Genomic DNA, 17326 nt, shown 5'->3' on the forward strand with positions numbered 1-17326 from the left:
AACTGCTTCCAAATCCACAACAAGATGATTTGTAACACTATCAGTTACAGAACAAATGCTCTATTTTCTTTAAGAGTGTGTCAAAGGCTGTCAAGAGACAACACAGGAGAGAAAGTAGAAAAGAAACCAGCCCAACATAGCAAACCACCTACTGTGGAGAAGCCAAGGGTGGCACACTGGGCTAACCAACAAGACACACAACGTGAATACCCACCACCATACCAGCCTACTCCCAACACCAACAGTGAGTCCTATTGTGCTCTACATAAATACAATTATGAGTCATCTGTGTCACTGCTTGCTAAACTAGTGCTGTGCATTAAAAGAAGCAAGACAGGTGAAATTCAAACCAACCCAGCAGGATACACAAAAGCAGAAGCAGAACCATCAACCACCCATCCCCACCCAACCCTCGACTTCCACAGTCCCACCGTACAGACCCAGCACTTAAAGGAGTCTCTGGTCCACCGCAGCCAGGAGGAGAAAGAAGCAGGCCAGATAATCTACACTGGGAATCTCCACAGGGGCAGAAAGCAGTTGTGACCAGTGGTGTGTCCAGCACGTAAATCTCTCACAATAGCTCCAGTTCTGGAGGCAAGGCAGAAGACAGTAACCGGGAACAGGTGGAGCAATGGAGAAACTGGAGAGGGGGTGAAACCAAGTCTGCCAGACCCATGGCTGGGCCCCATACATGCAAACTAAACACAATTTCCCAAATCACCCAGCAACACCATTCTATTCTGCTTGAGCAATAAAAGTGCTTTACAAAGGCCATGTCCACACTAATACATTTTCGTTTGAAAACTCATCTTTTTCTTGTCCACACTGAGACGGCGTTTTTGGTCAAGGAAAACGCAGTGTTTTGAAAACGCTCTCCAAATACATTTGAAAATGCCGTTTTCGCGTTGCAGTGTGGACAGCAAACCCGGAGCCTTTTTGAAAACGATGACACATTTTAGTCATGTGATGCAGTCATGTGACCAATTAAACTAAGATAGCAGAGCGGATTATACAGCAGTTGTTTTGTTTGCTCTCTCTAGACCTCTAGACGGCCTCTAGACATCTCTATACCCATGCGTTTAATTACTTAATTCAGTTCAATTCAGTTCAATTCAATTCAATTCAATTCAATTCAAAGGCCTGTGGTACGTAGCTCATTAATAGAGATAAATTGATTTACTGATCATATATAAGACTGAAGCATCCATCTATCCATCCATCCATCTTCATCCGCTTTATCCGAAGACTGAAGCATTAACCAGCCTATTTCACTGTATCATTATAGTTCTCATTCTCTCACCTCGTCACATGGCCACATTCAGCTTCTGAATGATACCTAGTGTTTGTCTTAGCAAGTATCACTCTCCAGACCTGTGTCCATAATTAAGTATAAGAAAAAACAATAGTGAATGGTGTTTTGCCATTTGTAAAAGACATTGACAATGATTATTTAAAAGGTTACTTGTGGGTATAGGAACAGAATAATACTGGACTAGAATATTCAGCAGAATTCTCAAGGTTAATTGAATGGAGAGCTACTCTCAAGCACCGTTGAAAATTTTCTACAGAAATTATCTATTTGGGCATGTAATATTAAAAGAGACCTTCTGCCTCATTACAATAGGCTTAATAACAATCATGCACATGGGACCAGCAGGAAGACCTAATTCAATATTTAATTCTAAACCTATCATCATGATGATTCACCTAATATGGAAAATACTATTCCATGTTTCTTTACTAGACTAGTAATATAAATTTTACTGGCTGGGATTGCGGCTTCATCTCAGTAGATAAAAAGTTATCATCTAGAGTTCAGAGTACTGTAAAGTGGATGTAACCATGCTGAAATCATTTGCCTAATAAGCACTAACTATAGTTCAAGGGCAGTGAAATTAAAAGGACATCACAATAAGTTAATGGTATTGCTGCCATGTTTGAAGGAGTATGAATAAGATGCACATATAGTTGTGTTAATACATGTGGAAACCGATGCAATAATCAAAGCCTCATTACCACAAATTGGTATTTAAAATGAAAATAGATTTTATTATGCTTTACTTTGGAATAAAACTTTCAATAAAACAAATGAATAAAACACATTATAAATTAAATTATGAGAGTGCAATATATGTTTAAATTATATATTTAAACATATATTGCATATACATATACATATATATTATGTGGTAAACAGTTAAGCATGCATTTCAACACCCTGAATGTAAACATCATCAGTAGTCATTACTGTAAAGAGGGAATTCCATGAGGGAGGTCACACATGTTGGAGAGATAACAAGCTCTCCTCAGTGTCCCCAGCAGTAGTAATGCAAAACCACAAAACATCTATATCTGAGTACTGCAACTGATAACTGGCACTGGGCTTCCTATTTTTAGCTTTAGTGGAAAAAAATACAGTACACTTTTTGTTTGACAAGAAACCAGCTTGGGGTGTCAAAGCTCAATGACAACACTCACATAACATCTATCTTTTATTACTTGCAAACAAAGAGAAAAAGACAGTTTTTTTCCTCCCTTTCAACATCTCAGTATTGCTAAATACATATTGCTTTTCCAGTAACCTTGGCCCAATTTCTTTCTTTCTCCCTACTTTGATACCTTCTGGCATTTCCAGTTGGGTGAGAGATCATGTTGGTGCTCAATTAAAAATATGAAGTTACATGCAATCTCTCTGCAATCGATCCAAAACAAAGTCAGCTCAAGGTGACGTCTACCACCCTGCAGTTGTGTTTTATAATCATGCTGGTCTTTTCTGAGCCAATCATAGTGCTTTCCAAGTCAGTGAGCTGGCATGAGTCATGACAGCTACTCCCTTTCAATAAAAGGGACTGTTTACTTTTTACTTTAAGTTGACGAAAATTATTTCGTCTAGGCAAAGAGAAAGAACATGAAAGAGTTCTCTTTGTATGTTGTTTTTAGACAGCAGAATGTAGATCGGTGAGTCAAAGTGGCAGAGTGAGAATTGCAGGTTCAAGGAGCATAGCAACACAGCAATCATTCATAGATGAAGAACTTCTTATATGTCAGGAAGTCATTAGGAGCAGTTGCTGGTGATTATGCTACAATGCTACAATGAATTCCTAACTGAAGATATGAAGACCTGACTTTTGCCTTTGGAACCAAACCTATTAATACCCCATGGCATTTGCTTTTTTATGTATTTTGCCAATAGTAAACCAAAATGAAAAAGCCCAGAGGCACAGTCAAGCACAGTAATTCCATGGTCATTGAACCAGGTTTTGGTACTATTGGCAATGTGGGCAGGTGCCAAGTCTATTGGAAAATGAAGTCAGCATCTCCATAAAGCTCGTCTGTGTTCCAAAATGTCCTGGTAGAAGGCTGTGTTCACTCTGGACTTAATAAAGCACAGTGGACCAACACCTGCAGATGACAAATCAACACAGACTGTGGAAACTTCACACTGGACTTCAAGCACCTTGGATTGTGTGTCTTCTACCTCTAGACTCTGGGACCTTGGTTTCCAAATGAGATGCAAAATTTGCTATCATCAGAAAAGAGTACTTTGGACCAGCAACAGACCAGTTCTTTTTTTCTTTAGCCCAGGTAAGACACTTCTGACGTTGTTTGTTGTTCAGGAGCGGCTTGAGGAATACGACATTTGAAGCCCATGTCCAGGATCTGTCTGTGTGTGGTGACTCTTGATGCACCAACTCCAGCCTGAGTCCACTCCTTGTGAAGGTCCCCCATACTTTTGAATGGCCTTTTCCTGACAATCCTTTCCAGGATGGGGTCATCCCTGCTGCTTTTGCACCTTTTTCTTCCAAGCTTTTCCCTCGTAACTATTAATGTGCTTTGATACAGCACTTTGGGAACATCCAACTTCTTTTGCAATTAGCTTTTAAGGCGTTTCCTCTTTATTGAGGGTGTCAATGATGGTTTTCTGCAGAACTGTCAGGTCAGCAGTCTTCCCCATGATTGTGATTCCTACTGAACCAGACTGAGAGATCATTTAAAGGCTCAGGAACCCTTTGTAGAGGTGTTTTGGATTAATTAGCTGATTATAGTGTGATACATTGAGCCTACAATTTACAATATTCTAATTTTCTGAGCTTTTGAATTTGGGGTTTTCATGAGTTGTAAGCCATGATCAACAAAATTATAATAAATAAAGACTTGACATATCTTGCTTTGCATGTAAAGAGTCATATGATATATTTGTTTCACCTTTTAAGTTGAATTACTGAAATAAATGAACTTTTGCACGATATTATATTGCACGAGTTTCACCTGTATATCAGCAATTCCTCGCGTCTACACAGACTATAGCCATTGCAGAGCCATTCAGTAACCTGACTGTTGTGACACAGTAATTTATTTGTTTGATTTTAAAGAAATATTCAGCTATGATCTGAGACACACCATATGTCATAGTGAAGTATCTTCCCTGTGTTACTACTGCTTTAAAACAATGGAGATTTGCTGTTTAATTCAGGTTCAGCCTTACTTAATAAAACAGTGACTGATGGCTTAACTGCTTTGCTTTCAAGTGGTTCTTGACAAGCAAATGCGGCTTAGAAGTGATAATTGGATTTACTAATAAACACTCAAGTTTGAGATTCATCAAAATTTTTAACCTACAAACTTTTTTTCTATTTGATGGCTTTAGGTTGTGAACATCTAACGTCCAATTTGGCAGACATATCTCTAGCTATGTGACTGTGTCAGACCAGTTGTGACTTTTCTGTGTGGCGTTTGCATGTTCTGTGTGTGATCTTTCACTCTCCAAACACATAGTTATTAGGTCAATTCATGATTTTGTCTCCATCTTTCTTCCTCACCTTTAGCAACTGGATGTTTTTTGTTTGAAAAGATAAAGCTCTCTGACCATGGATCGAATGCAGAGGGCTAAACCAAATAATTGTCTAGAACGAATACACATTATCTTTGTTGTCCTTCATGTCAAGCTATTGCAGGAAGCCTCCATCTTTTCCAAGCTTGACCTCAGGAACACCAACCATATCATTTGGATCGAGGCGAGCAATGACTGTAAGTTGTGCTTTAAACTGGAAATGAAACACTAAATGCATAAAAGCTAATTTACGCCATTCAGCCCTGTTTTTAAAAAACTGACATAACATAGGGAGACACTAAAACTAATAATCACTTTAATGGGGGTCACTTTTGTACTGCCCCGGGCTGCAACAATGAGTTTTATGTGAAAACCGAGGATATACTGTCTACTTTCACTCTCTATTGCTTAAGCTGTCAGTGGTTCTTTGTTGTTTGGCTAGCTACACTGACACTGTTAGCCAGAATGTTCTGGCTTGTAAAGCACCAGAGGTGGGTAGTAACGAGCTACATTTACTCCGTTACATTTACTTGAGTAAGTTTTTGAAAAAAATGTACTTTTAAGTACCTTTTTTGCACGATACTTTTTACTTTTACTTGAGTACATTTATGAAGAAGAAACGGTACTTTTACTCCGCTACATTTGCAAAATTCGACTCGTTACTTTAAAAAAAAAAATTAGTTTAACACATTAACACATGCCGTCAGTGGAGTTTCCAGTAACTTTTTTACCAATGAGACGTGGCCATACAGTCACATGACCAGTTTGAAACCGTGGCGGGCGGAGCGGCCCAAGTGTTTCAAAGTAGCGGACACACGGAAAGAAGAAATATGATTGTAGAGTCTATGCTAGAGCCGAAGAGGATGAACACCTTTGGCCTCACATACAAAGAATGTTTCGCTTAAAAGCAGCACAAAAGAACAGCTATGTCTGCAGTGTCGGTGTCTACAGGGAGAGTGTTGGGATTTAGAGATTCTTTTATTGCTGCCATATAATCTGCCTTATGATAAATGCATTAATAACATGTTCTACAGTATTATTTTATCAGTAATATTGTTTACAGGGTTCATATTGCATTGAATATGTTTGTCATCACATTCATTCTATTCACAGGTAGAGTTCATTCTATACACAATGCATAACTGTGCTTGTTTAGAGTTGATGTTCTATCCAAGAGGGTTTTAAGCTTCACTGGTGAGAGTGTCCAGGTGATACATGTTGAGGGAAGATGAGAACATAGCAGGTTAATTGCATGCATGCTTACAATACACATAAATCTAGTAGCAGGCCTGAGTGAAGGCCCAAGTGTCTTCTGCTTCTTATTTGAGACCTGCGCCAATTCAGTCTACTTAGTGATTGAGGACGAGGGTCCATTATTAGCCCTTAGAGGCCCTGAAGCTTGAAGTGATTACCTTAAAAGGAAGGTGTTATCAAAAAGAGAAGTTATATGTCTGTTCATAGTTATTAGAGATGTACAAGATGTACCCTTGTCTGTAAACAATGACTGGACATAATGTATTTTTGACCTGTATTGACGTGTATGTGGGGGTGTGATCCTCTATGCTATAAAACCAGCACTCAGTGTATTTTTGTCAGAGCAAATAAGCCATATGCTGACGGTTGTTCTCTGTTGTCAATAAACTCATCGTTTGATTGCACTTTTCTGGGCCTCCGTCGTTTGTTGTCTGGTCTACAGTTGATCGATCTCGCTTCATTTGGTGGAGAATGCGGGCAACTAAAGATCAGCAGTAAGAGGTACAGGTGTTTGTTGTCAGCGGAGGTCGAGCCCGGATTAGGTAATCGAACGGCAGAGGTCACGGTGACAGCTCGACTACTGGGCCCACATAATAAAAAGGTAAGGCACAAACCTCTTAAACAGAAATTGTGCTGTAGTGGATTATAAATTCTAAAACAGGTAGTCGAGTGGTCATCTGTTGATCTCTGTTTTGAGTTTTGTTTGCAGCGAAAGTGAAACTTAAGAGTAGTGTTGCATTCACGGTCGCTCGGAAAAAGCAGTACTGAGCTAAAAGTAACTAGAGATGTTGTTTTAAGGAAATAGAGAGAAGAGAGATTGAGCTGTGATTAAGGAATAAAGAGATTATAAATGTCTAAAAGTTACGGAGCCGAAGGACTCCACCCCCGGGAAAGACGTTTCCTGGGTATTAAACTAGGGGAGGGGCCCCGCTGAGATTTTGTAGCCTCAGATATAGCCCCGGTGATCGCAGAGGATCATTGTTAGGGAGACACTTAATTGTGAGAAAAAGAGTAAAATACCGGACGCAAGAGTCTGAGGAAGTTGATATATGATTTAAGAGAAACTCAAGCCAGCCGTGAGCTTGAGGTTTTGCAGTAAAGCCAGCCGAGCAGTAAAGTGAAACTAATGTCTGTTGTGTTGAAGTAACTCTGAGAATAAATACTGTGAGCTATGAGAGACGATTAAAAGTATTACCTGTGCATTTGTGGACCACCGTGGGCCGAGAAAAGCTGTGTTTTTGTTGATATTCCTGGAGAATTTGCAGACCTGTTGACGTCTCTTAAAGACGAGCAGCGGTGTGTATATCCGGGTTGTAGGGACCCACTCATACAGCTGGAAACCGTGACGTAAGAAACTGTCTGAAATGATTTAAGTGCCAGCCGGCTGCAGGCTGTGTGTGAGAGAGGCTGTAAAAGTCTCTTTTTCCGTTCTTTTTTGCTGGGGAAAAGTGCGCAGTTAAAATTTGGGTGTGGTCACTTCCCCTTTTAATTTTAACAAAGAATAGATACATTGATTAAATGAAGGGTGGATAAAGGGCATGCTCATTGTGCCGTTGTTTCATTATAGGTGCTTGGAAATAGACAGTGAGAGGCCCACGGGGATCCCATTAAGGCTGCTGAAGCATTTTCCTGTTTTGTGAGCGTGCCTTTGGTGATTTTGAAATACAGTATCACTGGACAGGGTGATTCTAATATAAGAGTTATTTTAATCCAACCAGAAACAGAGTAAGAATAAAGCTGTGAGCCTCCTCCTGAGTGGAGAGAATTTGCAGAATTTTTGAGTATCTCTTGTTAAAGAAAAGGGAAAAGAGATTCTGTGTACGGCAGACCGTGAAGTTTCTAGATTAAATCAGAGAGAACTAATGTGGCCGAAGGTTGGATCTGATATGAGGCGAACAGAGGACCGGTCTAAAAAGATTAAAAGGTACGCACAAACCTGTTCAATAAGCAAATTTGTGCAAATTGACTGAATTCTAAATTATCTGTTCGCTGAGTAGATGATCTTAACTACTAAATTGGCGCAGTAGTGGTAAAACTGAATTCTCGAGAATAAAGTAAAACGTCAAGTAATGAATGAGTAACTTGGAAGTAATGAGAAGCTTTGAAGCAAGGATAATGAAACTTTGAGAAACAGACAGTACTGAGTTAAAAGGTTATATGGTATTTCATGGTAAAAGAGAAAAGAGACCAATGCATGTTTAAGAATAGAAGAATATAAGAGTTATTGGTCAGCTTATGGTTTAATAAGTGTCAAACTCACGGGATTGGAGAATCCTGTACCTCTTTGAGATTTCAAAGAGGAGCTCTGGCGTGGGCATATGTCAGGTGGTGTTGCCGAGAGTTGTGGGCTCGGTGAATAGCTAATGATCAAGAGGATCATTTTGGGAGACGCTTATTTGTAAGTAAAAGGATTAAGCTTGGACGAGGAAGTCCGACAGAAAACACCTGGTGCTGTCAGGATGTTTAAGTGACACAGAAGTTCAGAAAATCGAGTCAGAAATGGTTTTGTGGCTCTTGGTAAACTGATTTTGAAGGAAAATCAGTGTTTATTGTGCTGAAGTAACAGATCCGGCGTGGTCTGACGGGAAGAATCAGCTGCACAATTCTGAGTGTGCAGTGTTGTTGATATTAACAGATCCGGCGTGGTCTGAGGAAAAGAAATAAATTGGTTAATGGCTGATATATTTATATGAATTTTGGTGGATCTGCTGAGGTCCAGAAAATAATCAATGCGGACTGTGTTTGTTCGAACGTTGATAAATGATCCAGGAAGAATTGCCCTGGGTCTGTGTCTGTGTGTGTGTGTGTTGTTCAGTGACAACATGCACAGTTTAAAATTGGGCGCTGTTCCTTCCTCTTTTTGGTTTCAAAACACAAAGGCTGTTGGATGAAGAATTACTGTGTGAGGAACGGCTTCACTTTTGATTAGGGAAATGATATGCTTACTTTTGGGTCTATGAAGATCTCGTAACAATTTGGGGGAGATGCCGGGGTAAAAAAGAGTGAGCTCGGACGAAGGGGTCCGAGAAAAGAACACCGTGAGTTGAGCAAGGTGTTTTAACTGACTCAGGATTTCAGAGAATCGAGTCAGCTGTGATCTTGAGTTTTAAGGGTAAGTTGAGTTTAAAGGAAAATCAATGTTTACCATGTTGAAGTAATTCTGATGATATTACTAGATGTGTTGTGATACAAGTAAAGAATAAGTTGTGTAAATGTCAACACACGATTGTGTTGAGATGTATGGATCGGCTGCGGTCCACCTGATAAGTTAATACTGGGTAAACTGAGACAATAAACTGTTTTTAAATCTTCACTGGCTGCAGTGAGATACGTGTGCTGAAGATTACTGGACCCGGCGAGGTCCATATGATGAAGTTCTTGGGGAGATAAATGACAGAAACAGTTTCTGAATTTTGAGGAGAATTCTGAAGCACTGAGGTTGAATTTTCTCTGTGCTTGGTGCGCTGTGTGGACTTATATCAGAGTTATAAGTCCAAAGGTCATGACCTGGAGGTCATTCATGGTGTTTAAAGAAGAACAGGAATTAGAAAAGGATATTTAATGTCATATTTTGTGTAAATTGAGGAAAACTCACCACATGTGTTCACCTTTTTCATTTAAAGGGACACAGACATTAACACACACACACACAGTTCTTGGGTGTGAGTTACTTCCTCTTTTAATTTTAAACTGCAACACGTGTTCATTGAACTAGAATTTCAGCAGTGGATGAGACAGGATTTAGATTAGGGCTAGTCAAAGATAAAGATGACTTTTATTAGTCCCACAGCTGGGAAATTTGTTTTGTTAAAGCAAAAGTGCAAAGTTATGCAGCAGAAATTAGAAAACACTGGAATGCAATAAAATAAAGTAGAAAAGAATAAAATAGAATAAGAACTTGTGGCAAAATGTTCTGTGTTTAAGATTGTTGAGGTTGTTGTTGTAGTGATGGGTTACTTCTATCGGTTAGATTTGTGTTGTTTTCTTATTTTAATAGAGGGAGTTTTATCAAACATGCACATGTCTAAGGGGGTCCATCATTTTTGTAACAGTGCACTTAGAAAAACCTGTCAGGTGATTTTGTTTTGTGTTTTGATGAGCCAATAATCAGCTCTCTTTTTTCTCATTTTTGTTCTAAGCAGGCCTGCAAAAGAGTGAATAACAGCGCTGACAAAAAAGTCTCGGGAGAACAAACATAAAGGTGACCTTTTCCAGATTACAATGGGCAGAGGAAAGAGCTACCTGTGGGGATCTGATCAGATTGTGAGTCCCTGTCTAAAAGGATTGCAGCGAGCCAATCCAGTCCAAAAGCATAAAGAACTAGTTTCCGAGAAAAACTTAAAAGAAAATGAATGAATTGATTTTGCTGAGAGTGGAGAATCTGATTATTTGTGCGCAATTTTCCACTATTTGCAAGACCTGATGTTAATGCATGTGAGTGAATGTGTGTAAATGGATGGTGACTGGACGGACCAGGCAGACCATAGGTTGGACCGACTGGACACTGAGATAAAGACTGGACTAAGGTTGGACACATGACTGATAACTGTTCTGTTTTAAGTTTTCTTTTTATAACGCAGGTTATAAAATCGATCATAAGTGGGGAAAAACTGAGTATGAAATGTGAAGTTCTGGTTAACACACAGGTTTTTGTTTCTAGAAAGTTCCAAGGATGCAGGCTGGGGATGGAGCCAAGAAAAGATTTGACATAATGATTAATTTGACTTCATTCCTTAAACACAGGTTTGAAGGTCCGGAGCATGTATACCTAATATGATATGACTAACCTTTTTCTTTTAATTTCCTAAGCTCGAGTGAAGGATTTTGAGTTTGTTTGTAACACATGGGATGTGTCACAAAAAAGGGGGAGTTACAGGATTTAAGGTTTAATTTGAAATGGGTTTTAGGATCGTTTTATGACGTTTGGGGTTTTTGATAATTTAGATATAGAAATTGTTTTGTGGTTCTTTTTGATCTGTTTCTATGCTCAGATGGTGATGGTTTATATCTTACCCTGGGCGTGTTTAATAAAACTAAAAGTGTTGCTCACACACATGAAGGGCATGGAGATTAAGTAAAGTTAATATCAAGGACAGAGCCCAGAACATGATATGGTGAAACAACTTTGAATGATTAAAGGAACCTTAGATGAACACAGTAGATTAGTGAGGTGTAGCAGAGAGAGGCTTTTTGTTTTCTATCCTTTACAGGAGAAGATTTCAGGACCACAGCGACCATAGGGGGCGAGAATCCTGGAAGCCCCAGACCCGAACGGAACCAACCAGAGAAAGGAGAAAAACAGAGCACGAAGACACCTAGTTGTTTATATTACAAAGAAGATCAAAAGCTTGTTAGACACAGGTTATAATGGAAGCATAAAAGGGATGAGAGGAACTTTACATAACATAGAAATCCTGCAACAATTCGTAAATTGCCCAAACACAGTGTTCAGACCGGATATGCGCTACCCGTTAAAGGGGGCAAAGAAATCAGGCCTAAGTTTGAAAAATGAAATGGGTTAACTCGATAGAGGATGTTTCCAAAGGTCGAGAAAATAATGTAGGACCTTTTACCAGGAGAAAGCTAATTGTATCTTTTACATTTTATAGTGTGCACTGAGGGAAGTCAGGAATAGTTTAAACTAGGATTGAAAAAATTAAACTAGGTGAAAAGGGGGTGTAGCAAGTAGATTTAGGGCAGCTCACAGCCTGGCGTAAACGCAAGGTGCCGTCACACAGCTTAAGTTATTTGTTAGATTTATTTTTATGACAAAATAATAAGGAAAAATTGAAAACATACAACCCGTTGAGGAGACAGATAGGGTTGGGGAATTGAAGGGTTTTGTTTGTTTAGCATAATCTCTTTTGTTATATTTTAGCTTTAACAGGGAACATGCCTCTCTGGAGCTTCTCTCCTGATGCTACCCTGCCAAAGATCCTTATCCCTAGAGACTATGTCAGCTCCCAAACAGACAACAACAAACCAAATCTAGCAATAAACAACTTAAACATCAATAGTAACAAAGCAAGAACAATACAGAATCCACATCTGAACCGAAGAATAAAACAGTGAAATGTGGATTATTAAATATTAGGTCTCTCACCCCGGAAGATGATTGAATAAAGAAAGACAGGTACTTATGTATGTCAGCATAAGGTGGAGTCCAACAGAAGCAAGGCACCCTACATGCGCACAGCATGCAGCAGGGGTTGCCAAAATGATATAGAAAACAGCACATGTAGTGAGAGAACACCCACTAAAAGTTCTGATTACACATAGTGTGGTGGCATATGTGAACTCGCAGGCCTTCAACTATGACATCATTAGCACAACAGAGACTGAGTAAAGTTTTAGATGCTCCAAATCTGACATTTACACATGAAGGAATCAATATGGCAGATTTAATGGGATCAGGAGAACCTCATGATTGTACTAAGAAAGCAGAAGTTGAAGGAAAGTCAGGAAGATTTAAAAGCAGAACCTATCCCTGGAGCTGAGGATTGGTTCATAGATGGCTGCTGTCATCGTGATGAAGAAGGATCGAAAGCAGGCTATGCTATAGTCTGCAAACAAGGAACTGAATTTGAGCCCACGAGGAACTCCAGCAGTGGAAGGAGCCACGCTGGACTGGTCCTTATGAGGTCGTTGCCAGAACAACTATAGCAGGTCAACTAAAAGGGAAAGGCGATACCTGGTATCATTGGTCGCAGTGTGTACCAGCACATGAGAGGTTGGTAGAGGAAAACCCTCTACACCCAACACAGGTGGTAACGAGCAGAGGCAAAATAAATCCTCTCACCTGTGCAACGGGCCAATCAGTAGTCTACCTGGGAGGCCGAAGAGAGAGAGGAGCAGCGCAGAAGGTCGCCACGCCAGCAGAAAGGAGCGGTGACAAGTTGAGGACTCCACAAAAGCAGGGGAGTTTCATTCCAGGATACAAAGTTTATATAACATGATGCAAACACACGAATCAGAGACACGTAATGAGAAAAAACTGATTAGAATGTTCCTTACAACTACATGTTTATTGTATGCAATGATATTAACTATGGCTGTGTTGTTTATTGTCTATATTTTGCAGGGCACTCCGGACCACTTGTCTGAACACGGAGGCCAGTCCAGCCCAGCACTTCCTGAGACTGTAGTTGCTAAACGGGATCGGTAAAAAACACAAAAGCGCGAGGTGTCAGGTAAAGGTGATGAGTGTCTCAGCATGAATAATGGCATAGAGTTGAATTATGTTAAAGGGTCTACCAGCTCATTCATGTTTGATTTGTGTGACGTCATTAAGTGTACAGGAGCTAGTAGTAGCTGGAGAGCGTATGATGTACGGGTCTGCAATGACCCCATGATATGCTTAGGGCAAATTTAGTTGATGCAAAGTCTAAGCCGCTAGAGAAAGCTTAATCACCATTCTGACTGATCAGATGGTAACTTCGAGAACAGTAGCTCAAAAGGAACAGGAACCAAAAGAGAGATTACTTCTGACGACAGATTACTCTAGACTGAAGCCTAAGGATTTGATTGAGCGTGCCACCGGTTTCAAGGACAGTAACCTCTGGCTTGATTGGGTGGCTCAAAATGCTAGAGAACAACATGTATCTGACTGTGTTGCCTGTGCTTCAGCTAGGCAGGTAAAGGCTATTCCACAACATAACACACGTGCTTTAGCCGCAAGACGTAAGAGACATATCTTGGCCAAAAGAGGGACCCAGGGTACACATGCATATGACCCTAGGTTAAACTCTCCGACTTGGATAGACTCCATAGGAGTGCCCAGGGAGTTCAGATGAGTACAAGCTGGTAAATCCGATAGTGGTAGGATTTGAAAGTATATTTCTTTGGGTGACACCTAATAAGAATGTTGATCGCATTAACTATGTTCATTGCAATCTGCTGAGACTCTCTAACCTAACCAGGGATGCCATGATGGGGTTCGCAGAACAATTGGGTCCGAGTTTGCTGATGGGAAATCGAATGGCCCTTAACATGAGAAGGGGGCGTGTGCGCCATATTCGGAGACATGTGCTGCACTTTTATCCCTAATAATACTGCCCCAGATGGCTCAGTAACCCGAGCTCTGGAGGGCTTGAAAACTTTGTCTAAAACTATGCATGAACACTTAGGTATCGAAAATCTGCTGGCGTCCTGGATGACATCTGTGTTTGGACAATGGAAAGGTGTGGCTATGTCAGTGATGTTTTCTTTGACTGTACTTTTGGGAATACTGGTCATCGCTAGTTGTTGTATCATTCCTTGTGTGAGAGGATTGTTGGTAAAAGTAATGGCGAGGGTTCCTAACCCTGGCTGGGTTGAGGGCATCTACCAGATGAACTTAGAACCCATAGAGTGGGGCAGGGAGTGATACAACATGAGGTATGGTGACATTCCTTGATGGAATGTCAAAAGAGGGAATGTTGGGATTTAGAGATTCTTTTATTGCTGCCATATAATCTGCCTTATGATAAATGCATTAATAACATGTTCTACAGTATTATTTTATCAGTAATATTGTTTACAGGGTTCATATTGCATTGAATATGTTGTCATCACATTCATTCTATTCACAGGTAGAGTTCATTCTATACACAATGCATAACTGTGCTTGTTTAGAGTTGATGTTCTATCCAAGAGGGTTTTAAGCTTCACTGGTGAGAGTGTCCAGGTGATACATGTTGAGGGAAGATGAGAACATAGCAGGTTAATTGCATGCATGCTTACAATACACATAAATCTAGTAGCAGGCCTGAGCGAAGGCCCAAGTGTCTTCTGCTTCTTATTTGAGACCTGCGCCAATTCAGTCTACTTAGTGATTGAGGACGAGGGTCCATTATTAGCCCTTAGAGGCCCTGAAGCTTGAAGTGATTACCTTAAAAGGAAGGTGTTATCAAAAAGAGAAGTTATATGTCTGTTCATAGTTATTAGAGATGTACAAGATGTACCCTTGTCTGTAAACAATGACTGGACATAATGTATTTTTGACCTGTATTGACGTGTATGTGGGGGTGTGATCCTCTATGCTATAAAACCAGAACTCAGTGTATTTTTGTCAGAGCAAATAAGCCATATGCTGACGGTTGTTCTCCGTTGTCAATAAACTCATCGTTTGATTGCACTTTTCTGGGCCTCCGTCGTTTGTTGTCTGGTCTACAGTTGATCGATCTCGCTTCAAGAGCCAAAACAAACCAACTTTTCAGCGTGAAACAACTGAGGAAACGGTAAGTTTTCTCTAAATATCTTTTTAGCTGTGGTTAGCTGGATGTCAGTCTTATGTTACAGCAGCTGTGTCGAGCTCGAGCTGCGAGTCATATTTCCGGCGCTACGTTGTAATGAGATATCTTTGTGGGTGTTTTGTGCAGCTTCAGCTGTCTTTTTAACTGCTCGCTGGTTAGCTAGCGTGAGCTATAAGCTAACAGCTAGCCTGGTTAATGACGCTAGAGTTCCACAAACATGCAAACAGCTCGTCTTTACTGCTTTAACTGTTAAAACAGAAGGCAATACTGCGGCTGACAGGGTTTATTATGTGAAACAGCAGCTTGTTTAGTTTAAACAGTCTGCATTAAGCTGGGCAAACACTGCGATTTTTTTCAGTCACGTTATTCCGCTCCTGCTCAAACTGTACAATTAAATCGCAGAGGTTAGAAGTTCATAGGTCACGATGCAGGGTCTCTCACTATACGGCCTGATGCTCTGATGCGACCTGAGTGCTCAAACTGTGCGTCCATAACATGAAGCTTATCATACAAAATCTGTCCCTCGCTCTACCTCTCTGTCTTTCACTCACACAGACACACACCATCAACTCTGCTAAATTACTAATGAAAAACATTGACCAGGCAGCTGTGATTGAGCAGCAATGTCCATCCAACTCTTCATGGTTGTTGTAGTCGTGATAATTTTGTGAGGCCACTTTGAAAAGCCTCGGATACCGAAGCGTAGAGCTGCCACCCAGGCAAAAGAAAAATAGGGCTATGTCACGTTATAACATGAAAGGTTTATTGTTCTAACAATATACTTTTAATGTTTGTACAATATACCTTTCATGTTTGAACAATATAATATCACATTATTGCAATATACATAATTATCACGTTCGTACAATATAAATATTATATTGTTCAAACGTGAAAGGTATATTGTTAGAACAATAAACTGTTTACGTTATAACGTGATATAACTCTATTTTTCTTTTGCCCCAGTGGCAGCTCTACGCTTGCGTACTCGGATGAGCTTGTTTCATCCACCAAGTTGTGCCTCCATCTCTTTTGTCCAGATCACACGCTGCGCTGCCGTGCCGCTCCACCTTTTCTTTCATTTCTGTGTTTGTGCTGCGCAGTGTGAGAGGCGACAAGATTTCAAACTGGTTTGATTATCATGCGACCATACGATTGATGATTGGGAGCTGGTCGTGAGGTGTTAACTGCTTATCGTTACCCCATGTATACTACACGATGCACACACGATTAAGGCAAAACACGGCCGATCCCAAAACGGTTCTTGCGACTGAAAAATCCGCTCAAAATGGGCCAAATCGCACCGTGTATATGGGCAGCTTTTGGAGGCTAGCTCCAAACAAACATCTGCAGCTTGGCAGTGTATACAGCACTATAATGACCAGACCTAATTCTTTTGAAAACCTTACATCTTTCCACAGGTCTCCACTTCATTAGACATCACGTAGACACAGAGCTGGATGAGGCCAGCACAAACAGCAGCCTAACCCACGAAGATGATGGATCCATGGGGTCAGGAAAGCCAGAAGCAGAGGAACTGGAGAGGTACCTTTCACTGTCCAATGCCCATTCACTGGAGGTGTGGATGTATTGCATGGCTTTCCTCAGATCAAGAAGCTGTCGATCAAAGTCAATACAGCTCTTCCTGCATCTGCAGCCTGTGAGAGACTTTTTAGTCATGCAGGACTCCTGTTCACTGCCAAACGGTCACAGCTTCACAGCAAGAACCTTGAGAGCCAACTGCTGCTGAAGCTGAACCACCATTTCACTGACTGAAGAAACAATTTATGGTAAAGTGAGCCATACACATATGTACATCCACATAGTGGAAATTTGTATTTGTCTTTTATAATTAGTTTTACTCTGATTTCAGTGTTTATTTGTGAGTGTAGTTTTTACATATTACATGTAAAAACTACATGTTAATCCACTGTCTATACTTCAGGGTATTTTAGTATACAAAATAAGTTTTGTTAGAATGCCTATTCCTGTGGAATTTTAGCACAGA

At 40.3% G+C, this 17326-nt stretch overlaps 1 protein-coding gene across 4 annotated transcripts in view; it reads right to left on the reverse strand.

Annotated features, from left to right (window-relative positions):
• The window catches only part of ntm (neurotrimin), a 577382-nt gene that overhangs the window by 179842 nt on the left and 380214 nt on the right, over nt 1-17326 (reverse strand). Inside the window, exon 1 of one of the 4 annotated variants that reach the window (XM_039618665.1) lies at nt 7281-7535. The exons of the other annotated variants lie outside the window; for them this stretch is intronic. The gene's annotated coding sequence lies outside the window, so the exon portion shown is untranslated. Of the gene's footprint in view, nt 1-7280; nt 7536-17326 lie in introns of those variants that run through there. 4 annotated transcript variants of the gene reach the window in all.

Source organism: Oreochromis aureus, linkage group 10 (genome assembly GCF_013358895.1).
Source record: "Oreochromis aureus strain Israel breed Guangdong linkage group 10, ZZ_aureus, whole genome shotgun sequence".
Taxonomy (NCBI): Eukaryota; Metazoa; Chordata; class Actinopteri; order Cichliformes; family Cichlidae; genus Oreochromis; species Oreochromis aureus.